The following is a 21,828-nucleotide window of genomic DNA, read 5'->3' as shown; positions in this document are numbered from 1 at the left end:
CTGTGCCTAACACACTTAAGGCACTTCTGAAAATCCCACAGGGGGGCTTTGGATACCTTTAGACCCTTTATTCAGTAATCTTGGGCCAACCACAGAGCATGAGAGTTTTAGGGCTGTTCTTTTCAAATAGAATTTGGAGCTCTGTCCTCATGCAGATAATATTTTCTTTAGGTATGATGTTTTAAAGCAGAAGTGAATACACTTTAGCTCTGAATTTGGATCTGTTCTGAAGCACAAACCTATGTGGATCTTGAACTCCTCAAGAAATGGATCCTTACAAGAAAGTGTTCCTGGTTTGTTGACAATAATCGTAGAGGAAATAGCCATAAGAGACAATAGGAAAATAAAAGCAAACTTCCAAATATGTGAACATGAGAGACTAAAGTAAAAATCCTTTTACATACTGGAAACCTGATAGCTGGTCTGAGACATCTGACAGTCTTGAGGACACAAGAAATGTGAGGATGAACTACCTGCATGTCTTTATAGCAGGTTCAGAGTCGAGTTTCAAGAGCTAAAACCTTTATCCTTAAAGAACTGTAGCCAAGCCCTGTATCATTTCCCTCTACCTAGGTACTCATATGGCTCCATCATTGAAGTATCTGAGAGCCTCTCAAGTATATAAAAACAGAAATAATCTTTATCTTCTCAGTCGGGAGGGGAAATTGTTTCCTTGCCTGCTTTTCTGTGTGTGTGATTGGAGGTGGGGATAGGAATTTTGCCTTTAGTTCTGAAAGTGGTGAGGGCTGTAGTAATTTTTCATCTCTTGCAGGAGTGAGTTCCATTATATAGATCCAGCTCCTCTGAAAACTGTCTTCGGCGTTTATGAGCCTCCTCTGTTTATTGATAGATTCATTGTGGAATGCAGATGTCATGGGAGGTAATGGTCACCAAGGGAAAGGCAATCCATTTCTCAGATAGTTACAGAACAATCCCATGGAGGGGTTTTTATATCAGGATAGAAACCTTGAACTGGACTCTGAATTTAATGGGGAGTGACAGAGCAGAGGGCAAGGGAGTTATATCCACTGTGACCTGTATTGATAAGCAGATGGCATTTTGGATTTATAAATCAATTTGCTGTCTGGAAAAGTGCAGTGGAAATCCCTTGTGCTTGAGTCTGCATCAGACTGTGTTTCTGATACTAATGCTCAATGTTCTCCTGAAGGGTATGAGATGATAGATGCTTGAAAGGAAAGGATATTTTAGACTTCTCTGAGTGGACAATCAGGTGACACAATTGTCTGGGGAATCTGAATTTGAGCCAAGGAGTCTTTGATTATTGGTAAAGACTCTATTTGGGGTGAAGTATGTGCAGAAACTGAAGAGCAAGTATGCTGAAAAATGCCTGTCGCCTTTCCTGCATCTTAATATGCTAGGAGTTAGCTCTGACAAGTCAGTGGATGTGGAAGAAGTTGCTGTGCTTAGATGTCCATGAGAGGAAGAGGGGTCAAATGAAACTTGTTGCCCAACTGCTCTCACATTACAGGCTTTGCACAGGTTGGGGAGCACATCAGCTCCCCAGGCTCCCAGAAGCATGTCTTCCATCTTTGGGCAGTTACAAACCTGGTTGAATTTGATAGGTGTGATATTCAGACTAAATGTGGCAACAGTTAAATATCCTTTTGGTTAGTAATAGCTGAAACAGTGGAAGCCATTATCCAAAGACTACACTGAATGCAAATGCAGGGGCTGCAGACTAACTGGGTCGATCTGTGTGTGTATATCCATGTGTAACAAGCAGTCAGAAAGCAGAGGGTGAGAACAGAAGAAAACTAGGAGACAGCAAACAAAGCTCTCGTAGTGTGGTCCTTAGACAAAGAGAGAGAACTTTTGGAGCAGAATGCTGTCGGGAAGACAGGCTTTAAACTATGGGCAGGGAAATTGCTTCCTGTTTTTTGACCCCAGTGTGTTCAGAGGAACAGGACTTTGTGTATATTCTTTCTAAATAAGCAGGATTCCAACATGGAAATAGCTGACTCTAGTATCAAGTATCTAGTATCCTCCATCGGAAACAACCCACAAATTCCTGAATATCGGCTAATCACTAATATTTGGGTTAAGGGGTTACAATACCTTGACTGTCATGTTCTGAGGCTACACCTATTTGTAGTGGCAGATACTCCCTGTATAAGGAGTATCTAAGTACAAGAAATATTACCATTGAGCCAAAAATCAGTTGTGCCACATAAAAGGAGTCTTCTGTACTGCCAGCTATACCAAATAATTATAATGGTCCCCAAAAATGTAATTCTTGGCTCCAAACTTAGAAACTACCAGACCAGGGAGTCTGCGGAGACACTGCTGAGCAGTGAGCTTGGGGACAGTGCTTAAAGAAGCATGACAGCGGCTGGTTTTCAGCCCTGCAGAGTGGATGTGTTGCATATCAAGTTCAACCCATGAGAGGACTACTGACCATGCACTAATCAGAGAACTTTACCTATATTTACTTTTTAAAAAAAAGTCTTTGAAAGAGCAACTGGGATAGGGAACAACCTGACCACTCCAAAACATTCTCTCAAACATTTTACTCAGAACTCAAGATTATATAACTCTTATCCCTGACATTATTATAGAAGAAAAATAAGGATTACATTAGGTAACAGTCATTAATGTTTAATAAACCATCTTAAGAAAATCCACCAAATTATTTTGTTATGGCTAGCTAGTCAGTCTGTATTGACAGGGTAATCATGTATTCAATATATTTTAATTTTTAGAAACAAGTACATGCAAAACAGACATTTTATTAAAACAAGCTGTGCTAAAAATCTCACAGTACAACAGAAACAAAAATGTGTTCAATAATTTAATATATTATAGTACCTCATTTTAGTGGTGTGTAATATTTGTCAAATAAAAACCTGTTTGAAATGAAGCAAGATTCTATAAATCAACGAGATGGAGAATTTGGCTGGACAAACACTGTGTTAAAATGTATTAATAACTCTGTCCACCCAATTGCTACTAAAGTTTTTGCATTTTTAACACACCATCTTTGTGGAAAGTGAAACAATCCTGTGATAGCCGAGAGACAGTGTGGTCCATTCTGGTCTGGGAGCCAGGAGACCTGGGTTCTAGTTCTGCCACTAACCTGCTAAATGAGTTTGGATAAGTCACTTCACTTCTCTCTCGCTGTTTCCCACCTTCTGTCTAGTTAGATTGTAAGCTGTTTGGGGCAGGAACTGTATCTTCCTATATGTTTGTACAGTGCCTAACATAATGGGGCCCTATCTGATTTGGGGCCTCTAAACACTGCTGTCATACACATAAATAATAAAAAGCGCAGCAAGCACTACTTGCTCTGTTCATCAGTTGAAAGGTAGGATCACCAAATCAATATAAATGTACTGTTTCCCTTGTGCATTACAAAAATCCACTGGCATTTCTATTAAGAAACTGGAGGGATTTTTTTTTCTAATAATCCTGTCAGAAATTTAGTTAGGTAAAATCACTATTTTCAGAATTCACAGACATTCATTTATGTAGAACTTTATTTTGGTTAAAACTGTAAACTTTATTAACAAGGCTGGCTGGGAATTTTCCATCAAAATGGTTTTTTTTTTTGTAGAAAATGTTGATTCATCAAAACAGAAACTTTTCAAGAGAAAGATTTGTCAGAATTTTCCCTAATTAATTTTTTTTAAGTTTCAAAATTGTTAAAATGGCCTGTTTTGACAATTTCAAAATGAAACGTTTCATTTTTTTTCAATTCAAAACAACTTGTTTCAAAATTTTAGTTAATTTTTACTAACAATATTAAAAAAAGAAAAAAGTTCAATATCTAAATATTTTGAAATTATCAAAATGAAATGTTTCCATTGACCCAATCCAAAATGTTTTTTCAGCTTATAAATTTATGAAAATTTTGGAGATGTTCCCATTTTGGAATAGGACAAAGATTTGAAATCTCAAACTTTCATGGCACGTGAAAAATGTTTCCTGCCCAGCTCTACTAAAGAATACAGAGAATGATGATGATGTACATTATCATCTTTGTGTTATGTTGCTGCTTCCGATTAATATTCTGATTCTGGTTATTTTAAAGCAACATTCAGTAATATGAAATTCAAAATGGTAAACCATATTTTGCCAAATGACAAAAAACAATACGTCAATTATGTAGGTCCACATGTCCTGTTACAGCTTCATTAATGAAATACACAGATGTCACAACCTGGCCCTGTCCTGCTCTAGTCTGTTGTGATTAGATCCAACCACTGAATCCCACATGCCTCTAAGCTCTCTGGATCTGGGTAGTTAGTTCCTAGTCTCTCCAATGCACTCCCCCAGGTGTAGATCCCAGGTCTGACACCCTTCTTGGGCAGTGGGACCCTGCAGTGCAATTGCTTAGACCTGGGTACTAGCACCCCAGCCTTTCCAAGCCTCCAGTTTCTCAGACACATTCTCCCCAGATTTCAGAGTAGCAGCCGTGTTAGTCTGTATCCGCAAAAAGAAAAGGAGTACTTGTGGCACCTTAGAGACTAACAAATTTATTTGACCATAAGCTTTCATGAGCTACAGCTCACTTCATCGGATGCATGCAGTGGAAAATACAGTGGGGAGATTTATTTCACAGAGAACATGAAATAATGGGTGTTACCATACACACTGTAACGAGAGTGATCAGGTAAGCTTAGCTATCAGGTAAGGTAAGCAGGAGAGTGGGGGCGAAAAAACCTTTTGTAGTGATAATCAAGGTGGGCCATTTCCAGCAGTTGACAAGAACGTCTGAGGAACAGTAGGGGAGTGGGAAATAAACATGGGGAAATAGTTTTACTTTGTGTAATGACCCACCCACTCCCGGTCTTTATTCAAGCCTAAGTTAATTGTATCCAGTTTGCAAATTAATTCCAATTCAGCAGTCTCTCGTTGGAGTCTGTTTCTGAAGTTTTTTGTTGAAGAATTGCCACTTTTAGGTCTGTAATTGAGTGACCAAAGAGATTGAAGTGTTCTCCGACTGGTTTTTGAATGTTATAATTCTTGACGTCTGATTTGTGTACATTTATTCTTTTACGTAGAGACTGTCCAGTTTGGCCAATGTACACGGCAGAGGAGCATTGCTGGCATATGATGGCATATATCACATTGGTAGATGTGCAGGTGAACGAGCGTGTGGCTGATAGTGTGGCTGATGTGATTAGGCCCTATGATAATGTCCCCTGAATAGATATGTGGACACAGTTGGCAACGGGCTTTGTTGCAAGGATAGGTTCCTGGGTTAGTAGTTCTGTTGTGTGGTGTGTGGTTGCTGGTGAGTATTTGCTTCAGGTTGGGGGACTGTCTGTAAGCAAGGACTGGCCTGTCTCCCAAGATCTGTGAGAGTGATAGGTCGTCCTTCAGGATAGGCTGTAGATCCTTGATGATGCGTTGGAGAGGTTTTAGTTGGGGGCTGAAGGTGATGGCTAGTGGCGTTCTGTTATTTTCTTTGTTGGGCCTGTCCTGTAGTCGGTAACTTCTGGGTACTCTTCTGGCTCTGTCAGTCTGTTTCTTCAGCAGGTGGGTATTCTCCCCAGAGTCCACTTGGGTGTGGGAGTGATGGTTTTCTAGTTAAGTCCTTCAGGAACAACATGGTACTAATGCAAGGAAACATGGGCTTAGCAAAGGAATTTCCTAACCACAAAGACTTTTACTCTTAAACACCATCTGAGTTACAGATTTTAGGAAAACAACAAACAGTCCTCAACTCAATCCCCCTCGGTCTGACCACACCCTGGCTGTGAGTACTGAACCAAGTCCTTAGGTCAGAGAGCAATTCCTGCCTGCTTGGCCTCATCTTCTGCATATAGTGAAAGAATGCCCTCTCTTGCTTAATGAGCATTCCTCTTTTAAAACAGACTTTGTCCCATCTTCTGCCCCTGCACTTCACTGGGGAATCACCAGGCACCAGTCTCCTTCCCATCCATCAACTTCTGGGCACATTCAAAGTTGATAGCCCTTGATGTCTCTCTAATTGTTTTCTCCATCACCTATACGAGGTCTGAAATGTATGCAGAGGCACCGAGTTTCCACAAGAATAGCACTGGCCTCTTATGAATCCAGGTGATCTGAGATGGTGGGTTAGGACCAAGCGTGGTGGAACAATTTGGATGAAATTTTAAAAGGAGATCCTCAGTGAAGTTCCCTTTTTCAGATCTCCTCCCTCAGGTATTTCCCAGGAAGAAGCAATCCAGACCTATGACTGGAGTAATGTGAGAGTCAGAAATCCAGTTAGCAGTGGAGCACTATTACAGTCAGAAAGCAAGATATGGGCCCAACACATTGTTCACTCTTTACTCAGTTCTTACAAAGTCAAAACTTTCATAGAAATCAGTGGGAGCTGACCTGGGTAAAGTACCTCATAATTTTGAGCAACACTAGGTTCAGAAGACTCAGGGTTTTCATTTTTAAATCAATTTGCCTCTAGTCCAAAACTCGAACAAGAACCTAACAGATCCTTAAAGACAATAATATTTACATTTAATGAGACTAATCTAGGCAGTCAGAACTACTATTATTTTTATTTTGGTACAAACAGGTTTGGAGCACCTGAAAAATAGAAACAAAATGGAGAAAGATTAGTAAAGATACACACACTACAGTCACATGTACGTATTCTATACAGAATGCAGTGATACATGAATGCTCTTACCTTTTGGAATCAGGGTTGGCATTATAATAGCATAATTGCACCAACTACATCCCTCAAACATATGATTTTTAAAAAAAGGTGTAAACAGAAAAGGGACCTTAGTCACAAAAGACACAAATTCAAGGCAATCCCTGTTCCCAAGTATATCTCAGCATTCTACTTACCTCCTGTCAACTTCTAGGGTGCAATCGAGACCGTAAGATGTTGTGTTACCACTTGCCTTGCAACCCTGGGTGGCTTACAATGCTTTGCTATTGTAGCTCCCAGCCTGGGACACTTCTAGCCTGCCTACAAACATGCAGGTCACATCCTGAGTGTCCGTGTGCTAGACAGCCCTGGTTCAGCAGCTCTGACCCCAGCAGCCTGTCTACAGCCCCACTCTGGCTTTCAACAGCCTTGGTTACAAAAAGCAAGGTAACAATCTGCCCTGAAGTGTCCAGCCCTCTCCTGGATAGCTCAGAAAGGGAATAAGGTTTGTTACTCCTTCAAAGAGACAAAAGCACATGACAGCTATTAATTTAACTGGGATAAATACACCCTTCCCTTTAACCACAGCACTGAGCTGGTTTATAGTGAAAATTAAACAAATTTATTAATAATAGGACATAGGCTAAGTGATGCCAAGTAAGAAGGAATAAAGTTAGAAACGATTATAAGCAAATAAAAGTGAAAACGCATCGAAAAGTCTAAAACAATCTAGTAAGGTACAGGCTTTGTTCAAAATGATATCTCTCACCAGTCTTCCTTCTTCCCAGCCATGGCTGACTTTCCCTCAGTCAGGACTTCCACAGATGTACAAGATGCTGGCTTCCTTGTCTTCCTAAGCAAGTTTCTTAGGTTCCCAGAGATTCCAACCATCATTTTGATTGAAGGATCCATCTTTTTCAGCTTGCAAGAGCTCTGGCCCCTTTTGTCTGTCTAGTTAAGGATGCCAAAGATGGCTTCTGTCTTTGTTTATATTCTCCGAAGTTCAATGATCTTATTTCAAGAGGCATCATGACCTCAATTCTGTTCTTCCTTTCCTGTGGGCTTCCCATCCTTTTGCTGATTTCTATGTAAATGGAAGTTCCATTGTTTCTGGTCACATCTTGCTTAATATAATTGAAGACAGATAGACAGTTGCTTTCCCTCCTGCCTGTGAAAAGCTTGTTTTTCCCTTTGGTTGGTCAAAGACTGAAAAGCATAATATCACTGAGTATTCATAATTCCTCATATAGTGTATACATATGTATTTCATAGTGACATTAATCACCAGTGTGTCACAGTTTTTCATAAAAGACCTCACTCAATATACTTTTATAATACAGTAATATTGTATACAATCAGTTGATTCAGCTGCTTATCACTTGAGGCTCAGCCCCCGTCTTTATAGAACAATACATCTTTTCAAGGTATTCTTTGAAAAGTAAAACACAGACCAAGCTTCTCTTCTCCTGCTGCGTGTTGACCCCATGCTGTCTCTTCCCCCCCTTGTTAGATTGATAGTTTTGTTTATCTAATACATAAATGGACCTTCATTATCTCTGCCTGACAACTGGGCTGGTCAGAGAAGCAAATACAGATTCCTTTGTTTAGGACAGACCTGTTTACCAAATCCCTTTGACATGCCGGGATTAAACATATTTTAGTCATAATTCCAGCATATATCCATAACTCTTAATACACACCATGTACACACATCACACAAGAATATTAATAACCAGTGAGTTATTAGTTTTCCAATGACATATTACATGACATCTTTTAGATACACAAGTTTATAACCATAGTGAGTTGGGGTACACTGAACTGGTCAGGCCAGCTGAAACTCATTATCTGATACCAGGATATCCCTTGTCCTTTGCCACTGGGATGCTCTTAAGGTCACATATCCCTCTTTACAAAGCTGCAGCAGGGTTATCCACTGGCTGATCTGGAGGCAGCAGGTCAGAGCCCTCTTTCCTGGACAGGGCCATATTTTCTTTCCCCTTTATACAGAACAAACCTGTTTTGTCACCTTTGCCTGTTTCCAGTTTTCAGGACTTAATATCAGAAAATATCCATAATTTTACCTACAGAGTTACTGTGAAATGTTTGTAACATTAATGACCAGTGTGTTATTAGATTTCAAACAATGTATTACATGTCACTTTCAAATATGTATTATGACACCAGTGTGAGAGGTGTAGTGAGTATATCAGACCTGACAAGAGTTGCTGACACATAGTCCTAATCTACACTACAAAAGGTCGACATAAGTCATGTTCGGTCAATTTAATAATGTATGCGTCTACACTACCAAGTCCCTTCTGCCAACCTAAGTGTCCTGTAAAGTTGACTTCTGTACTCCACCTCCATGAGAGGCGTAACGCTTGATTCAACATCCACATATCAACATGGGGATAGGGTAGAAACTGCATTGTGTAATTTGAATGAATTGGCCTCCAGGAGGTGTCCCACAGTGCTCCATTGTCACCGCTCTGGAGAGCACTTTCAACTCCACTGCAGGTCAGCTAGGTACACAGGAAACAGCCACTCCACTGTTAAAGCCCCAGGAACTTCTGAATTTTCATTTCCTGTTTGATCAGCACAGAGAGCTCGCCAGCACAGCTGATCATGGAGACTCAAGGCTGCAAACGCGCTCCTGCATGGAGTACATAGGAGGTGGTGGATCTTATTGCTTGTGTGGGGAGAAGAGTATACGCAGGCAGAGCTCCGATCCAGCAGAAGAAACGCTGACAACTATGCCAAGATTGCGCAGGGTATGGGGGAGAAGGGCTACACCAGGGACACGCAGCAGTGCTGCATAAAAATAAAGGAGCTTCGGAAAGCGTACCAGAAGACAAGGGAGGCAAACAGTCGTTCTGGTTCTGCCCCACAAACATGCTGCTTTTATGAGGAGCTGCATGTGATCTCGGCGGTGACCCCATCACTACCGCAAAATGCTCTGTGGATACCTCCCAGGAGCCCCGCACGGCCTCGAGCAACAAGGAGGACATTGTTGACAGGGAGGAGGAGGAGGAGAATGTGAGGCAGGCAAGCAGAGGATGCATTCTTCCCAACAGCCAAGAACTGTTTTTAACCCTGGAGCCCATTCTTTCACAGGAGCAGTTGGCGGCGGAGCGTGATGCCAGGGAAGGCACCTCCGATAAGTACACATTTCCAATCAAACTGTAGGGGTTATATACTATTATTTTTTATGTTTAATGTGAACAAAAAAGTAGGTGTAGTGGGTATCGGTGGCTACTCCAGCTACACAGAGGGTGCTCGCTGAAAAAGACTGTTTATGTGCACGGGGATGGCCCAGGAATCCTCCATGGAGATCTCTAGCAAGCTTTCATGGAGGTACTCTGCAATCCTTTGCAGAAGGGCTTCTGGGAAGGGCTGCCTTATTTTGTCCACCACGGTAGGACACTCCTGATATTAACTCTGCTGGTATCATTGGAGCACACAACATTGCAGCATAAGGATCAGGTCTGTACCCAGACACTTGCAGCATCTGTTTCCTTGCTGCCTCTGTTACCCTCAGGAGAGTGATATCGCATATGGTTACCTAGGGGAAATGGGGGAAGTTTAATATGCTAGCTAAACCACAAACAATTCAACATGTAATCCGCCCCTGTTGGGTGAAATCCGGGGCACACAACCACGCTTTCCCAAGTGTGCCATGGTTGTGGCTGGAAGGGATCACTATGTATTGCAACTAGCATTTTAAAAAAAGGGGGATGGGTGGCTTCCTATTTGTCTCCTTTCCCCCACAACCCAGTGCCGCTTTTGTAAGAAACAAACTGTTTGTGGGGCTTTATCCTGGTGCCTGTCCTCAAGCACCATCCAGGTTGCAAGGGGAAAGGTGGCTTTTCTGAAGTTCCAACCCGTGATCCCAAGGATGTCTTCACAAAAGCTGCAGCAGAAGACCTCTTGCCCATGCCCTTGTGGTTTTATTCATCATCGCTGGATCAGCAAATCGACTCTTGCAGTAGCCAGCGGTTGTGATTACGTTGTGGCTTGCAGTGAAGTGCACTGAGGGGTGTTTTTCTTTATAAAAGAATTAATCTTGTCCCAGAAACAACGTATGCAGTGTCAACGCTACCCTTATGCTTTGTATTCCTTGCAGCTGAAAACTTGTCTGTCAGCGCTTCATCCACGCAGGGACAGAGACTTTTCCAGATTAGAAGGCCGAAAAAGAAGACTCAGGAGGACATGTTCAATGAGTTAATGCGCGCTTCCGAGAGTGATAGGACAGATCTCAGAGCATGGAGGATTACACTGTCTGACAATCGGCACATGAACAGGGAGAACAGGAGAGCATACAGGGAACAAGAGCATGCCACTCAGGAAGAGATGCTATGGATTATGAAGGAGTAATCAGACATGTTGAGGTGTCTGGTTGAGGTTCAAGAAAGGCAGCTGGATGCTAGAGTCCCTCTGCAGCCTATGCTGAACCTGCTGCCATCATCGCCAAGTTACACATCCTCCTCCTCCCCCAAATGTCCTATGAGGTGTGGGGGAGAGGGGGAAGTTCGGTATCCCTTGCACTCAACACTAGGGGAGGATACAAGGACCAGAAGGCACCTGTGACAGGTTGGACCCCCCTTCTGGGATGCAACCTGGTGTACTGGAATTTCACTGAGCCTCTCCTGCTCGACCAGCCTGGGTTCCCTCTCCCCGCTTTGCTGAATTAGGCTCTCCAGCCTCTTGCAGCACACATACACAGTTAGGGCCACACCCCACTGCAGATACAGACTGAAGTCAGCTGTGTGAGAGGACTCCCCCAGCACTCATGTGCACACCCCCTTTAGGAGATAAACCCAAAATAATACTGTCTTGCACTGTATAGAAAAATCTGCACAGCACAAGCTCATAAAAATCCGCCCTCTTCCTCAATGTGAAGAGAGATGTGCATGATTTCTTGCCCCCCAGTTAGAAATTACATAAACTGGGTTTAATAATAAACAAAATAAGTTTATTAACTACAAAAGGTATATTTTAAGTGGTTAAAGGGATAGCAAAGAAAACAAAGCAATTACTTTAGTAAATAAACAAAAACCGCAAACTCAGCTTAACACACTAGATAGGTAGGATACAAATTAGCAAATTCTCACCCTGAGTGATAAACAGGCTGGCAGATTCTGAAGGCACAAGTTGCCTTGGCTTTCCCAGGTTTTCTTACACAGGCTAAAAATCCTTCCAGCCTGGGACCATCACTTCCCACAGTTCAGTCTTTGTTCCTCAGGTGATTTCAGGTGCGTTGTTGTAGGAAGAGTGAGGTCCCCTCCTGTTGTGATTGTCCCTCTTTTATATCTTCCCCATACTTGCTGGAAAGCTTTTTTGCTGTGCCCTAGGTCAAACACTTCCCATTGTATAGAGCTATCTGACCTGGGTCAACCAACCAGTTTCCATTGTGTAGAGCTATTTCTGAGAGGTTTCTATTGCACACAGTTCCTGGGGTTACCCATATGCTTGTGTGCATTTCTTCAATACGCCACTAGCATTGTTTGGCCTCATCCAATATAGCACATTTGAAATACAGAGACATGGTCAATATTCCCAGCTTCAGATACAAAAATGATACATGCACACAAATTGGATAAACGCATTCAGTAAATCATAACCTTTCCAATGATATCTTACAAGACCCATCTTGCATAAAGTATATCTTAGTTATACTATATTCATACCATAACCATATTTCTATAAATAATATGGGGTGTAACGTCACAGTGCCCATTCCCACACCTTTGATTGTTATTGCAGTGCATCTGTAAGCAAGCTGTCCTTGTTTCTCCCCCCACAGTGTTATCAGCCCCTTTGCCCCAGGTTATCTTACTTTTCTTTGCTGTCACTGTGTGTTTGTGTGCATAATAAAATTTAACAGATTGAGGAGAAAAGGCTCTTTATTCATTTAACACATGGTGGTTAGTGGGAGAAAATGTAGCGATGGGGACAGTTTGGTAAGGAACAACACATATAAGTGTCACATTACTCTGGCTCATTGCTGAAACTCGTTTTCAAAGCCTCACTGAGACGCAGAGCTCCTCAATGTGCTCTTCTTATTGCCCTGGTGTCTGGCTGCTCAAAATTGGCTGAAAGGTGATCTGCCTCAACTCCCCACTCTGCCGGAAACTTTTCTCCCTTTGTTTCACAGACATTTGGACACACAGCACACAGCAATAACAATGGGGATATTGCTTTCACTGAGGTCTAACCTAGTAAACAAACAACGCCAGCGACCTTGTAAACGTCCAAAGGCACATTCCACCACCATTCAGCACTTGCTCAGCCTATGGTTGAACCAGTCCTTATTGCTGTCCAGGCTGCCTGTGTACAGCTTCATGAGCCATGGGAGCAAGGGGTAGCTTGGGTCTCCCAGGATCACGATTGGCATTTCAACATCACCAATTATTATTTTTCAGTCTGGAAAGAATGTCCCTGCTTGCAGCTTTCTGAACAGATCAGAGTTCCTAAAGATGCATGCATCATGCACCTTTCTGACCATTCCACATTGATGTCAGTGAAAAGGCCCCTGTGATCCACCAGTGCTTGCAACACCACTGAGAAGTACCCCTTTTGGTTTATGTACTCTCTGGCAAGGTGGCCTGATGCCAAGATAGGGATATGCATTCCGTCTATAGCCCCACCACAGTTAGGGAACCCCATCATGGCAAAACCATCCACTATGTCCTGCACATTGCCCAGAGTCACTACACTTCTTAGAATAAGTCTGTTCATGGCCCTGCAAACTTGGATCACAACAGATCCCACAGTAGGTTTACACACTCCAAATTGATTCCCAACTGACCAGTAGCAGTTGGCGTTGCAGGCTTCCACAAAGCTATCACCACTCGCTTCTCCATTGTCAGAGCAGCTCTCATTTTAGTATTGCTGCGCTTCAGGGCTGGGGAAAGCTCTTCACACAGTTCCTGGAAAGTGGCCTTATGCATCTGAAAGTTCTGCAACCACTGTTCATCATCCCATGGCTAAATAATGATGCAGTTCCACCAGTTAGTGCTTGTTTCCCAGACCCAGAAGCGGCGCTCAACTGTGTCACGATGATGCGTGACTGTTGCCAGAAACTGCAAACTGCTCTGCTCTATGTCTTCCAGCAGGGCTGCTTGCGTGGCATCACATTGTTCTGCGCGGTGGCTCCTGTATTGGCTGTGTAAATACTACAGGATAAGGCATGAGATGTTTGTAACGCTTACAACAACAGTGTACGTGCTTATCGTAATATGGCATCTGTACACATAACCCAGGCTTACAAAAAAAGGCACAAAAAGGGCTTTGTTTGTTTGCTGTTGATTTCAGAGAGGGAGGGAGGGAAGGAGGTAAGTCCATTATAGGAGGCTAACGCCATATTCCCATAACCACCCGCGCAAATGTTTTGGTCCCATAAGGTACTGCAAGCCCAACCCAAAATTCCACTCGGCTACATGCACTGTGGGATAGCTCCCACAATGCTCCATGCATCGATGCAAGCTCTGCTATTGAGGACGCACTCCGCCGATACAATGAGCATAGTGTGGACACGCAAGATCGACTTGCTTAAATCAGAGGCTCGATGGCGACTTACATAAAGTCGACTTAACTTAGTAGTGTAAACATGGCCATAGTCGAGAACCACAAATGGGCCTTTGTGTCACACCTCCTAATGCCTTTCCATGTTTCCTTCCTGTCTCTTATAATCTGTACTTCCAATGGGGCTCCACTAAATGAGAAAGGAGAGGAGAACTGTCTGGTATTCAACTGGATCTCCTTCCTGTAGAACAAGACTTGAAGCCCTCACTTCTTAGCATCCTAAAGGAGACCCAAAAATAAATAAATATATAAAAATAAAAATAAGATCAGCAAAATAACCACAAAAACAAAACAGAATAAATATTTTGTTTTTCTTTCTATAATGTATTAAATCAATAAAGAATGAGTAATAAAAACACAAATGTGTTACCTCCTTGAGCTGTGCTACCCACAGGTGATAGTACTTGGCCAAACATTCTCCAGGAATAGAGGCATAGAGTTGATCTGACACCAATTTTAGAAGGTAGTCGGCTACAATATCCACAATATGAATGTCAAGGTGCAGCCTGTGCCCCTCACAACACAGGCATAGTGTTTTCTGCAGGCCAGAATAGTCAAAGTACCCAGTGAAGCAAAACAAAATTGTTACCACAGACAAACAGAAACTGCATACCATATATATCATGCAGTTGTTCCAGGAAACTGTGCCATGGATTGGAAGATAGATTCAAAGATCCAGATTCTCAAATACTGGTATGGAGTGCTATGAGTGGATGCAGTGACTGTATGTATCCAAAACAAGATGGCTAATGTGAACATACTACATTGCTGCAGAATAGACTGATTTGATCACACAATAGAAGTTGCAAAAATGCTATTCTGTTGTATAGATAAGGCTATTTTGTCCATTCTTGGACTCTCCTTTCTTCATCTTCCTTGGCTCCTCTGTTCCTCCAGATAATCTCTAGACACACTCTACTTTTTCTGCAGTTGGCTCTTCTACACTTTTCCTATAACCTTATTCTTGGTGTCTTTGAATGCCTTCAATCTTCCTTTCATATCTCTTCCTCACCAGTTAGAATCAGAGATCAGCAGCCATCTGTCAGATTCTTATTGTAGATCATTATTTATAATATCTCATGCTAAATTACAAACCAGTGCTTTATGTAGCAATGAAATAAAGCCTCTGGAATAGTCTCTTCTTATAAAAGCGTCCCCCAACAATATATCATATTCTTCTCATAACTTAAAATCTATTTTAAAAGTTAAATAACTTATTTGCAGACAAATGAGGAAGGTACCATATATTAGTCACTTCCTTCTTTTTGGAAGAGAAAATTACTTGCCTCAAGCTCTTGTTCTCTGAAAGTAGCATTTATAAGAGATTCAAATATTTGGGTTCATGTTTCTGCAACAGGGACTGTAACACTGCCTTTTATACATGTCTAAAACTGTTAAACCACCTTGCCAGTAGGTGTCAGACGCCTCTTTACTGGTAAGATACAGCAATTACAAACTTATTTCTCATTTTTGTTTAAATCAGTGATACTCAGACCTCAGTGATTCAGGAGCCACATTAGTGATCAACATTACCCAAAAGAGCCATCCTAGTGTGAATTCATTGTTTCATGTTCTCTCTCTCTCTAAATAAAATATTCTAACAGCAAAATGACTGACCAAATGGATTGAACAACAGAATAGCACAGACTATTCAAAACTTTTTCTGCTTCACAACTAAAGTTGCTTTTTCACCAACAGCTAAGGAATAATGTTTTTCTAAAGAGAATTTCATGCAATGGCTGTCATCTCTCATTGTTTAAAATGGGAATAAAGCCATACTGTCAGGATGGTACCCCATGACAGCATAGGCAGTGCAATGAGAAAACACTACCGGGGCTGAAGCAAAGGAGAAGTCCTTATAGCTCAGAACTATTGGAATTCTCAGATCCCTGTTTTGCATAGCTCCAGTCTCCCTAATGCAGCCCCCTTCCCCAAACACAGCCCATCCCTCCCTAGGCTCAGACATATCCCTGCTTGCCCCAGCTCATCCCATGTCTTCCTCACATAAGGCTACTTCCCTTGGCTCCCCACAGTTCTGCTTTCTGGTGATGTAAATGCAACCGAAATGCGCAGTATAAGGAACTACAGCAGGAGGAGATCAGGGGAAGTCGGTGAGGATGTGACACTATATTTTCATACATAACTATTTTTTTTTTAAATATATCCTTTCCACTACAATACTCAAATTCCAGTTTCCTATCCTGGAAGTTTACTTGGTGAATTTGCCTATGTAGTTAAAAAAACCCAACAGCAACAACAAAAAACAAAACAAAAAACCCCACCAACAAACAAAAAAACCCTCTGTAGCCTGTATAGCTAAATTAATAAGTCAATTACAAATTAAGAGCTAGATTCACCTGCACTCTGGTTGCTGTATGGTGCTCTTGTGACAAAAAGCAACCATAAGTCAATCTTATTTGGCCAATACACTGACTGCTTTATAATATTCTAGAGTGTTGTAAAGTACTCATTCAAAGTAAATGAATCTGACCCTAAAAGTTAAAAATTTAATTAAGTTTTAAGATTGACATTTCACATATTTAAATCATTAGAACTAATATGTGGTAGAATTCTCTTTGGGATTCTTGTTTAGTGTTCATGTATAACATTTTTTAAAATTAGAAAACACTCAAGGAAATTCTCAACCAAAAAATTACATTACTACTACTTACCCCTGTGATTTTGCGGATTCTGCAATATTCGGCCTCCACTGCAATTTTGACAGTGAGAGCCCCGGGCCCCTGCTCTTAGCCCCAGGCAGCCAACAGAGGAAAATCATGGAAAATAATGGACTTTATTATCACAATGCACTGAAACAGATGGTTTGCTCCCAGTCCTGGAGCTACATTGTTCTGGGCCAGTCCCCTGGCACAAGTTGGAGCAATGTAAAAGCTACTGTAACCATTCCCAATAGCTCTAAAAGGTAATGAAAGCAGCTGAGGATTGCTGGGGTTTATAAGAACGAAAGCTACACTCCCTATGCTGGCATCCATGAACAAAAGGTGGTGTAGAAGCAGCTATGGTGGCAATATACTACCCAAGAAAACCTCTACACAAGGGAGATCATGCAAGGGCTGGATTTGCCAGGTTTATGGATGCGTTATGCTGGCACAGCAATCCAAAACAGCAGGAGCATCCCAGAACTGGGGTTATTATAGAGGTAGCTGCCATTACAGCTATAAAGTTGTCTGATGTCTATCCTCAACACATTTTCTGTTGATCAGTATTTAATAAAAATTGTAACTATTGGGTGAAAATCTTCCAGGCTTCAAGGTATATTTTTTTGCAAGTCTGGGCAAATATGGTTCCCATGACATTGAGAACAATAGGAGTGACAAAAACTAACTTTTCCCATTATAAGAGTTTGGGATATCCTTTTGAATAGCTATGGTAGTGAAGTGAGCAGAGGTAGAAAATTTAAATTTGACAGCAAAATAGCTTTCAGGATTCAGAGGTGCTTTTTTGTATCCCAGTGAAAGTCTACTTTGCCTTGGCTGAGTTATAAGACTTTGAATATGTCCTGTCATACATGCACATTAGATTGGGTGAAAGTTACCAGTGTTGGTAACATTCCAGGTTCTGGTAGGTTGTACTATGCATACACCCAAATCTCACTGAATTATAAACACAACTCCTGAGTCTGGATCACGGAAGCTCACTCAGCTACAATGACTCTCCCCCTCCAAGAGAGACTGCAGTGCCTCATCCCTCAAGCATCTTGCAGCTGCCTATCCCCATCCAGGGCTAAGGTCAGATGACTGCCAGGCAAATGTATTTCACTCTCACCACCAGAGCCACAAGTTAATCTGTGCATCAGCATCACTTAGCTGCCTCGTGGTGTTACAGACTCCCTAAGCTTCCAGCCTACCCTCGATCCTGTTCCTGCCCAGTCTTGACTGAGCCTTGTTCCAACCTGCTTCAGCCTTGTCCATGTCCTATTCTGACCTCGCTGCAGTCCTGTTCCTGACCCATTCCAACCCTCCATCTGCCTCCTGACCCCAGAACCTTGGACTGATTCCAACTTGACTCCTACCTTCAGCCTGCATCTGGGTTCTGACTTTGATCCTAATTTGGCTGGTCTCTGGACTCTGACCCCAGTTCTGACCCATAGTCTGTCCACTGTCTCCAGTCTCAAAGTTGCTCTCGTCCCAGTTCTGACTCTATGTCCGGTTTCAACCATTGGTACTTGTTCTTGACCACCGCTCCAACCACCAGGCCTGACCACCTAGAACACTCAGCCTGACAGAAAGGGGGAAGAGTTAAAGTTGGGTGTGCAACCAGGTAACCCCCATGTGGCATTTCCATGACTTTTGAGTACGTAACCATGTAACTTTAAGATTCTCAATCTAGTTCTTTATATGGAATGGATGGCACATCCACATCCATCTTTCTAAGTATAAAATTTTAATGAGACTACAAAGGTGCAGGTTTACGAGTATTAAAAACCTAGGGAAAAATATGGTGTAATTTTACTTAGGTTTTAAGATATGGATAAAACATAAGATTTTAAATTGGTAACTGATACAGAACATCTGTTTATAGAAATATTAGATCATCTTATCTGATTATGATATTGTATGTAGGAAATTAAACAGTCACATTTCCATGCTTAAGGCTCTATTCTGTTTTATTTCTGTGAATCATCTATGAAGCTAAACAGGTGGATTGGCTTCAAGCTATTTACACCACAAAACATCTGAAACCCACACTGAGCACTGGTCTGCAGGTGAGGATTTGCCTGGTGGAATGTTTACATTCAGTTTTGAAAACTGATCATCTACTAAAGGAAGAATCCATGACTTAATGCATAACACATCCATGACTTTCAGATTTAGCTGCCAAAAGTTTGGCCCCTTGAATCCATATTTAAGAATCTAAATGAGTGGTCTGATTTCCACAGGGGCTGGCCATCTGCAACTAAAATCAATACATTTTTATTTAGGTACTTACCATTAGGCACTCAAGTTTGAAAGCTCTGGTCAATGTCTTATTAAATAGTATTCTGCCACAAACTGGTAGGCATAGGAATTGCTTGGATTCAAGGGCAACAGAATTGCCTCAACACAGTCTACCCAAGCTGATGCTTCCGATACCTGAAATGCATGACTTGCAAACTGCTAACAGTTCATATATTTGTTAGGAATTACATTATTGCTTCACTGAGGTAGAACACACAGTTCCTAGGTACACAAAAATAAACTTCAGTTCAATATAGCTTTATTTATTTGTCAGGTTTTTAACTACTCCTTTTCATATCTTTAGAAGAGCCATTTTATAATGGGCTACTGATCAGAATTGTTATTCTAATGGTGAAATCCCAAAGGAAAACATGTTTCAGATATGAAGTATTCCCCCCAGAATCCCTGGCAGTCATAGAAAATAGAACTTCTTGATGTATAAAGACACTGTCACCATTGTCAAAGAACACTAGTGCAGGAAATGAACCACAAATAAAAACAATGTGTTTCTTCCTTAGCATCAAAATAGCTGGGTTTGTATCTATAATAATTTTGAACAATAAAACCCCAATAAAATCATGCACATCATTATAGGAAAAATACTAATCTGTAGTTTTCTTAAATGTCCATACACTTCTCCTACAATTACTCAAGCATATAATGTACAGAAAATAAGCTTGTAAACAACATACAGAAAACGTCTCCATCAAGGGATCAAAATATAGTTTTATAAAAGATTAAATACTGTACAATTCACAACCAACTTACCTTTTCCAACAAATGGAGCCATAAATGCAAATTTCTGTACTTTGCTCTGAAGAATTAATTTTAAGATATTTTTCTTCAAGTACACCTTAAGTCTCAATTAAACCACAAGAAGCTACAATAAAGTAACTTTGAAGACCAACTTAAACTCATAATAGCAAGAAAATTCAGAGTAAGGCTAAAAATTTTGTTTCATTCCTCATCTTTAAATCACTCTGTTGTGCACAGAAATTGTATGACTCTGAGAAGTGTGTGATCTTTCATACTGCACAGTACGTATGTTCCAATACTTGGGTTAAAGGAAAGTCAAAATTTTTAGACTTAGTTCAGAAATTCTCTACTTTTGTAGGATTAAGTCAGGCATCTCAGATTACTTTAACATTGTCTTCTTAATTTTGAATTTGTTAACTCTTGGATATGAAAATGGAATTCTGAAACCTCATATTTTACTGTGTATTTCAGCAGCACATTCTAAATTTAAAAGACTTTGAGCACTGCTTACTACATGAAACTGAATATATGCATTTTTGAAAATGGCACTTAGACAAGAGTGGCTTAAATGTGGTAAAAAAGGCTTACACATTCTCAGCATAAATTACAAATTCAAACATTCAGGCATGAAAGTCTTTTCCTTAAGTTGTTTTCAAGCTTCATCCTTTTTTCTGCAATAACTAAAGCAAAGCCACAGTAGCTGCAGCCATTTGCATCTAAGGAAGAGATGTTTTGCTTTGGTGATATAGTTAATGAGTCTAAAAATATTCAGTATAATAATTCTGTCAAAGCCCCCACAGTCTCCTCAATGAGCAGAAGCCTGCAGGATTCCAATGGGGAGCCAAGTAATGAGCTCTCAGCATTCGCTCCCACACCGTCCAGGCGAAATATACTCGGGCCTCTATGGTTCCACATCATTAGCAACATGAAACAAAGACACATGCTTGACTTTAATAAGCGACTAAAGTTGCTGGCTTATTAGGCTGTTACTGCACATAAACTCTATTTCAGTATGACAAAACAGTTCTTTGCAAACAAAAAAAAAGTTTGGGGAGGGCTTTTGCAAACAGTTTGGTATAATTTAATCTGGTAAATGATTGAATGGAATTGAATGAAGGCACACAGGAAGTGATGGGTTTCTGACACAGATTCTCACGGGCATCCTGCAAACTGCAGTTTCACTGCTGGAGATGATGGTTACGGTGGGCTGCAGTGAAATGCATGGGCATATATGACTGAGTTTTAGTTGATATTCTTGCAAGACAGGAAGTGAACAAGTTTATTTCCCACTGGGAAAGGTTCAGACATGATTAACTTGGCCATGACCAAATAGGTCAATGATATGACAATGAATTTCTAGCACAATAATTAAGTGGGAAAATGTGTGTGATTTATTTTTTCTTGTTCTTCACATACCAATAATACATTAGCATAGATGCATTTAATCTTTTTCATTACACAAAAATTGATAGCAGCACTTTAAGATATATTTAAATTAAATATATTATTTTAAATTATATTTATTATTTTAGCAAAATAGTATCACTGCTGAATTCTTTGTATTTTGTTCAGTGTTTAAACTTTAATATGTTAGATTAAAGGGCTGGTGTGAAGCTTTTTTTAAAGTGTTAATTACTGCAAGAAAGTTATACCTTTCTGAACAACAGAAAGTAGATATTAGAAATGCCTGTATTTTAAATAAAAGTGGGCTTGATCAAAATACATATTTAGAATGTCTTAATATTTATTTTATCCACAATATACCTATGTCACTTTTGTCCGGCTTGCCCTCGTCCGTCCCTCCACAAACGCAAGTCAACGCCACACCATTCTATTTTGTTGCAATCACATTCTTTCCATTTCTGGCCGAAGAGTTTTATCATGGGATTGGCCCAGCGCATTTTCGGTCTGCCCAGCGATCGCTTGTGG

At 40.9% G+C, this 21,828-nt stretch overlaps 1 protein-coding gene and 1 long non-coding RNA gene across 3 annotated transcripts in view; both read right to left on the bottom strand.

Annotated features, from left to right (window-relative positions):
• CCDC178 (coiled-coil domain containing 178) overlaps positions 1-21,828 on the bottom strand; it is a 347,460-nt gene that overhangs the window by 44,497 nt on the left and 281,135 nt on the right. The gene's annotated exons all lie outside the window — the stretch shown is intronic.
• LOC119565599 lies at positions 13,237-18,016 on the bottom strand. The gene is made up of 3 exons (XR_005224339.2): positions 16,858-18,016; positions 14,556-14,723; positions 13,237-14,404 (listed from the first exon to the last, which is right to left on the bottom strand). It is a non-coding gene; the product is annotated as an uncharacterized LOC119565599 (long non-coding RNA).

Source organism: Chelonia mydas, chromosome 2 (assembly GCF_015237465.2).
Source record: "Chelonia mydas isolate rCheMyd1 chromosome 2, rCheMyd1.pri.v2, whole genome shotgun sequence".
Taxonomy (NCBI): domain Eukaryota; kingdom Metazoa; phylum Chordata; order Testudines; family Cheloniidae; genus Chelonia; species Chelonia mydas.
This window is presented reverse-complemented; position numbering and strand designations above follow the sequence as displayed.